Source organism: Trachemys scripta, chromosome 18 (assembly GCF_013100865.1).
Source record: "Trachemys scripta elegans isolate TJP31775 chromosome 18, CAS_Tse_1.0, whole genome shotgun sequence".
NCBI lineage: Eukaryota > Metazoa > Chordata > Testudines > Emydidae > Trachemys > Trachemys scripta.
Genome location: NC_048315.1, coordinates 22762164 through 22769931, shown reverse-complemented (window position 1 = coordinate 22769931; position 7768 = coordinate 22762164).

The following is a 7768-nucleotide window of genomic DNA, read 5'->3' as shown; positions in this document are numbered from 1 at the left end:
CACATGAGCCAGAATCTTCAACTCTGGGCCTGGGGCCTAACACGAGGCCCCCTAATCTGCATTGAGGTTCCTAAGAAGGGGCCTGTTTCAGCAGTGCTTTCACTGGGAGCTGCAGGTGCTCAGTGGTTTGGAACGAACGTAGGCAGCCATGTTTGAAATGTGGGCTGTTGGTCACATGGTATGTTTCTGTTTCCTGATTGGGAAGCATCTGGAGTCCCAGTTTTTAGTGCAAATTCTCACCAGTGTGAATTCCCGTGTTCATCCCATTAACCCTTCATGACACCACCCAGCTCCACAGCTGCTGGGTCTGAAGCCAGCTCCCTGGAGGGCAGCTCCAGCGTGAGCACCGGCAAAGCAAAGGGGGTTGAAAACCCACAAGGCTGTGTATTGAAAACACTGGGCATTGTTCACCTAGCTCCGCCACCATTGCAGTGAATGATGGCAGGTGGACAAGCGGCTGTGTGTGGCTTTGCTGCTGGGCCAGGGCAGGTGGAGAGCTCTGGGCTGGGACACAGCCCCATGTTCAAATCACACGCACCAGGCCCAGGACGCCACGTGGCCCGGAAGTGAGCTCTGCTAAGCCTCAAAATGCTGCATATGGGGCAGGGTCTTGTGTCTCAATGCCACTGGTGAGCATCCAGAAGCTTCTGCACGTGCAGGCCCTCAGAGCCGCTGACTCACATTTGCCCGGAGATGATTGTGGAGAGAAGCCAGGGCAGGCACATTCCTGAAAGCTCTTCAGTTCCTCGGAAGGTCTGTGGCCAGCTCCCTCCTGTCCCAGACGCAGAGAGACAGAGGTGAAGGAAGGCCTCTGGTTGCCAAGCAGTCACTCGCCTCTCAGGGCAAGTAGCCAGGGCTGGCTCCAGGTACCAGCGAAGGAAGCAGGTGCCTGGGGCGGCAAATAGAAAGGGGCAGCACTCTGTCCATTGCTGGGGCGGCACGTCCGGGTCTTCGCCAGCAATTTGGCGGCAGGTCCTTCGGTCCCTCTGTTCCTCTTCGGCAGCACGGCGGCGGCAGCTCAATCGGTTTTGTCTTTTTTTTCTTCGCCGCTTGGGGTGGCAAAAAAGGTGGAGCCGGCCCTGCAAGCAGCGACGCTCAGCACAGGTGAGCCCTGCTCCACAGCTGGCAGCAGGAAGCAGCACAGCAGAGGCCTCCTGGAAGCCAGGACAAGGGCCCTGAACGGAGCTTTAGCCGTGTGGCAGCGAGTGATCTGCCTCTGATTCCTGCCAGATGGTGCCATCCAGCTTATCAGAGCCTCATAGCCTGGTCCTTGCTGAGGGGGCGAGTCCAAGAGGGGCATTGCGGTCTCAGCCCCACGCCAGTGGGCAAGAGCACAAATGCCACTGTGCTGGTGGAAGGCGAGAGGTCTGCGGGAGCCCTGGAGTACGCCATGCGGAGCTGCCCCTGACGAGCCCCCTGGGTCGGGGATGCCAATGGGCGACCGTTGCTCCTGCTCTCTCTGGGACAAACTGGGAAATGGAGTAAGTGGGTGCAGCTCTGTTGGTTTCAATGCAATCCCTTGCACTGGGGCTGAAGTTGGTTCCTCGTGTCTGGTCGTTGGCTTTATAGCTCAACAGGTTAGGGCTCCACAGGGCCAGCCTTGCACGTCTGGAGAGGCTGTGCAGTCTCCTTAGCACGAGATCCTAGAGACCTGCCTGGCGTGTGAGCCAGCTGGGAGGGGACCCAACAAACTCGCCTTCTGAGAGCCTCTGAAGGAGCCACTAGGGGCCACCTACTCTGCAGTTGGCAGCCAGCCACCCAGCCTGGGTAGGGCTCTGCTAGCTAGCTGTGTGGACGTCGTGGCTGTGGCCAACATGCAGGCTAGCCACCCAGCTGAGGCTCAGGGCTCGGGTGGGCCTGAGAGCCGACCTGCAATGCCCACACAGCTATTTCCAGCAAGCTAGCTCGAGCCTCGCTAGCACATCTGTCTGCCCGGGCTGGGAGGCTAGCCCCCAGGTGCAGTGTGGACGTACCCAACAAAAGGGCAGGATGGCCAACATCTGGCACCAGCACTGGCCATGCTGAGCCAGGGAAGTTGCCACACTTTCGCCTCCGAGATCTGACCCATGGGCTCTTCAGAGCGCGCAGTGAAGAGCTGGTGCTAGCTGGGGCCTGGGACTCACGGCCGTCAATATCAAGGGTCTGGGGTATGAGCTAGCCAGCTTGATGCATCTTGTCCAGCCATGGGCCAAGCTAACCGAGCTCAGAACAAGGGAGTCTGCCATTAGTAGATGTCACCTCCTGATAGTCTTTCGACTGTAGGATTCCAATACCCTCCTGCCGAGCAAGGCAATGGCCCCCCGCCCAGCAGCACAACAGACCACGGTGAGCTTTGCCAAGATCCAGGGGAGGTTGGCACACTCCACTCTCAGCCCTGTCTGGGGAGGGCAGACTCGGGAGAAATGGAAAGCTCTGTGACAGCCAGTCAGTGAACAGCTGGTGAGGAGGCTGAGTGGGAGATATCACTGAAGGTAGCAGGGCCCCATGAGAGACATAGAAGCCTGATGGATGGTGCCAGCCCAAAGGAGCGAGAGTATCCTTAGGAGCCCTTTGCCCAGCAGCTGAGAAGGGTGGCTGAGGCACCGAACACAAGCAGGTCTGCACAGAACATGCCTGTCCCGATGACAAATCCTGAGTTAACAGGGGACCTTCCCTTGGTACTGGGGAGTGACGCCAATTAGGAGCTGGCACTGGGGCAAAGGAGAACTAGACCTAGGAGGAAGGATGCTCTGCTTCCAGCCTCTCACCCCAGGTTGGGCAGAGACATGCATCAGCCGTGGCTCCAGGAAGGCTTCTGTCACGTGTGTGGTGGTGCCAGGTGCTGCACCAAGCGGCACCAGCACAGGGCCAGCTCCTGCCAATGGGCGCCGTCCAGGTCGTGCCCCCGCTGACTCACACCCGGCTTTCTCAGACTGCTCTTCCTGGGAACCCAAACTCTGCAGGGAGGCTGGGCTGGGTTGACTCAGCACCAAAGAACTTACTGGGGGCCAAAGGCTCAGACTTTTACCCCCTCTGACCTCTCTGGAGGGGCAAATGGAGCCCCTGGCTCGAGTCCTGCCGAGGAATGTCCTCTTCCCAGCCACCGTGTGAGACCATTCCTCCCAGCAGCAGGCCTGCGGCTCCCCTGACAGCGCCGGGGAGAGGGAATCTTCGGACCCAAAAGGAGCCCATGTCCCCGGGCAGGGCCAGCACCAGGCAGTGTGTGGAGCCCTGTCGGTGACCAGCCCAGAGAGGGACCTGAGGAACCGCTGGTTCCCCCAGGATTCTGTCTGGGGGTGTGTCTCCCTTTCCCCTAGAGTGAGTCTGCCCCCCTTCCCCTCTCTCCCAGCAGGCAGGGGCAACAGACTGGGACTGCCCTGGGATAGCTCTCCAGGGCCAGGGTGGCACAGTTTACTGATGGGGAGTCCTGAAGACCCCTCGAGGCCCCCAGCCAGACACAAGCTGCTCCCACCTCAGCTCCCCCACTCCTCTCAGCAGCCAGGGAAGGGGTGGGCAGGAGGCGAGTTCCCCTTGCCATGCTGTCCCTTCCTGTAGCACATCGCAGTACATGGCTCACAGGGCCAAGCTGCAGCCTGGTGCAAACATCAGTGCAGTTCTGCCATTGACAGCAGGGCTGCCGTTGGCCCTCAGAGTGAGTCTGTGGCCTGGACCAGGCACTGCTGTGGGGAACCTCGCAGCACTGGCATCCCAGCTGCGCCCCAGTCTGGGGAGCTCCCCCTGGCAGACGTTTGCAGCAGCTGGGGCTGGGGCTGGCGTTGGCCTGCAGTGCAGGACAGGGAGGGGCCGCACAGACACTTTGCGTTTGTTTTTAAACAAGGAATTATCTGGGATTTGTTTTTCCGAGCCAGCGGGAGGCGAGCAGGGCGGGAGCCAGGGCTCTAATCCCTGTTTGAAAAGGTCAGAGCCCTGTCATTCATCCCAGCCAATAATGCAGCCTCCACGAAGAGAAAGTGGGGCAGGGCCAGGCCAGGGGAGCGAGAGGGACAGACAGACAGACGGATGGGGAGACAGGAGAGCGAGGACTGGAATGAGTGCCTTTGGCTGGGGGAACGTGTTATCAGGCTCCGAATTCCACGCAAAGTGAGATCAGCTGGTCTGGAATCTGGAACCAATTCCAAAGCCTGCGGAGGCTCAGTGTAATGTGCTCCACATTAGGCAGGCGCTGTGCTAGCTGTGCGGGCCGAGGGCTGCGGACATGGGCATGACAGCGCCTGGCAGCGCAGCAGAGATCCACTGGGCTTTGCCTTGTCCAGGGCCTGACACCCAAGAGTCTCAAAACATTTTGCTGTCCTGTGACCTTCCCACCCCATCAGGGGCACCTAGCGCTGCCTCACATCACAGGTGGGGCAACTTCCCCAAGACAGGAGGGGAACCCCTAGGCTGCCCAGCAATTCATTGGCACAGGTGAGGATGGCACCTATAGCTCATGGATCCCAGTCTTGTACTAAGAACAGGAGTACTTGTGGCACCTTAGAGACTAACAAATTTATTAGAGCATAAGCTTTCGTGGACTACAGCCCACTTCTTCGGATGCATATAGAATGGAACATATATTGAGGAGATAGGCTGTAGTCCACGAAAGCTTATGCTCTAATAAATTTGTTAGTCTCTAAGGTGCCACAAGTACTCCTGTTCTTTTTGCGGATACAGACTAACACGGCTGCTACTCTGAAACCAGTCTTGTACTGTCATCCATCCAGTACTGCTAGTGTGAACCCTGGCACTAGTGCCCTGTCTGTGTCTGGGGCTATGAGTGTGACCCCTGACACTAGTGCCCTCTGTGTATCTGGGTCTGAGTGTGAATCTTGGCACTAGTGCCCTGTGTACACCTGGGGTCTGAGAGTGTGAACCCTGGCACTAATGCCCTGTGTGTGTCTGGAGCTGAGTGTGAACCCTGGCACTAGTACCCTGTGTGTGTGTCTGGAGCTGAGTGTGAACCCTGGCACTAGTGCCCTGTGTGTGTCTGGAGCTGAGTGTGAACCCTGGCACTAGTGCCCTGTGTGTGTCTGGAGCTGGGTGTGAACCCTGGCACTAGTGCCCTGTGTGTGTAACGCCGACAGACCGCGGTTGTTGGCGGGCGGGATTGAACCTGGGGCCTCTGGAGCTTAGTGCATGAGCCTCTACTGCATGAGCTAAAAGCCATGTGGCCCTTAGCTAAGGCTGTAGAGCAGATTAATTAATCTCTCTACGTGGTCTCGGTGCCACTAGATGGGGCAGAACACCACACCCAGGAGGTGTGTGAGTTACATGTACCCTTAAGGGCTGTGTGTGTGAACCCTGGCACTAGTGCCCTGTGTGTGTCTGGGGCTGGGGGTGTGAACCCTGGCACTAGTGCCCTGTGTGTGTCTGGGGGCAGGGGCTGTGAGTGTGAACCCTGGCACTAGTGCCCTGTGTGTGCTTGGGGGCTGGGGGTGTGAACCCTGGCACTAGTGCCCTCTGTGGGGGAGGGGGCTGTGAGTGTGAACCCCTGGCACTAGTGCCCTCTATGGGGGAGGGGGCTGTGAGTGTGAACCCTGGCACTAGTGCTCTGTGCGTGCCTGGAGGCTGGGAGTCTATATCTCTGTCTTGGGGATGTCTATGGCTCAGGCAGGACGTTGTCTCCTCCCCCAGGGGCAGAAGGAGCTAGAGCCTAGAGCGCTAGGAAGGCTTGTCCCAGCTGGACACGTGTCCGTGTCCCTGGCTGGAGTGGCTGTAGGGCGCCCGGGCTGGGCGTTGGGAAGGAAATGAGAACTTCTCCAAAGCCTGATAAAACTCCCCAGCAGTGAGAGCAGCCGCACGCAGGCAGGCTCTGTCTCAGCCCCTCGACGCCATCTGCTGGGCATGTTTACTTGGACAGCCGCTAGTGACTCCCTCAGCTTCCGCGCCCAAAGGACGTAACCCCGCTGGCGGGCTGGCCCAGAAGGACCTGGCTAGGCAGAGACTGATGCAGAGCATCACTCATGAGCTGGGCGGATGTGGGAACAGGGCTGCCACTCGTCACCCCTCTCCAATGTGGGAGCAATGCCCCCTCAGACCAGCCCTTGCGGAGGGGCAGCTGTGCACTCTGGGACCGGGCCAGCTCCTGCGGGCAGTGGGAAGGACATCTGTGCCCTCCCAGACGCAGGCCGCGCCCAGGGCAGGCAAGCAAGCCTCCTGCCCCGTTTTACACAGAGGTCGCACTAGGCCACCCGGGCAGAGCTCCATGCCCAGCATGGCAGCCTCTGGCTCCCAGAAAACCCAGCCTCCGCTGGCTCCCCTGCAAGGAGTTTAGTGATCTGGGCCTGGGATACTCCCTGGAACTCCAGCTCCCCCATCCCAAACACCACGGGCCGTTTTGTACTGTCTGGGAGACCTGACTGGTGCTGCCCTGTACATAGACACAGGGTTTGCTCTAAACACAACAGCCGTCCCAGCACTGAGCCCACACAAGAGAGCTTGTCAACAGAAGCGTATGGTTCTATGCAAAGGGATGGAGGTTCATGCAGCAGCGCCCCGGGGCTGTCTAATGCTAGCTAGGAGCAGGGCAATGGCAGGAAAGGTGGGCCCTGTCCCCGCTCTGCATGGGGACAGGTGTCGGTGGGATTGGGGCGATGATCCTGCCTCAGGACATCAGCTGGGGCTCTCCTAGCCTCATGGCAGATATCAGGTTCATTGTAGCTCAGCCTCCCCTCCCCAGCCTGAGAAATGATGCTGGCTTGAATCCCAGGCAGCACTGGGCTGGCACAGACACTGCTGCAGGGCTGCCTCTACTCACACAACCGTGGGCCTCCCCCTTTCCGGGGCTGTCCCAGAGCACAGCTGTGTGGGGTGTTACAGGAACAGCCGGCATCCCAGAGCCGAGCCCTTCCCCCCGCAGCATGCTCAGCTGCCCAGAGATCAGGGCCCTGGAGACGGGCCTGTTAGCCCCAGACAGGGCCTGGGGACACTGTCCCCCACCACGAGGAGACACTCCCCGGAGTCTTACACCAGCTGGATAGGAGTTAGAGCCAGGCCAGACTCCTGCCCCAGGGAGGAGATCCAGGTACTCCCTTGCCTCAGGGGTGTACAGCCCGCCACCAGGGCCCTCAGCGGTGTACGGCCCTCCACCAGGACCCTCAGGGGTGTACAGCCCACCACCAGGGCCCTCAGGGGTGTACGGCCCTCACCAGGGCCCTCAGCGGTGTACGGCCCTCCACCAGGGCCCTCAGGGGTGTACGGCCCTCCACCAGGGCCCTCAGCGGTGTACGGCCCTCCACCAGGACCCTCAGGGGTGTACAGCCCGCCACCAGGGCCCTCAGGGGTGTACGGCCCTCACCAGGGCCCTCAGCGGTGTACAGTCCTCCACCAGGACCCTCAAGGGTGTACAGCCCGCCACCAGGGCCCTCAGGGGTGTACGGCCCTCACCAGGGCCCTCAGCGGTGTACGGTCCTCCACCAGGACCCTCAGGGGTGTACGGCCCTCCACCAGGGCCCTCAGCGGTGTACGGCCCTCCACCAGGACCCTCAGGGGTGTACAGCCCGCCACCAGGGCCCTCAGGGGTGTACGGCCCTCACCAGGGCCCTCAGCGGTGTACGGTCCTCCACCAGGACCCTCAGGGGTGTACGGCCCTCCACCAGGGCCCTCAGCGGTGTACAGCCCTCCACCAGGGCCCTCAGCAGTGTACGACCCTCCACCAGGGCCCTCAGCAGTGTACGTCCCTCACCAGGGCCCTCAGCGGTGTACGGCCCTCCACCAGGACCCTCAGGGGTGTACAGCCCGCCACCAGGGCCCTCAGCAGTGTACGACCCTCCACCAGGGCCCTCAGCAGTGT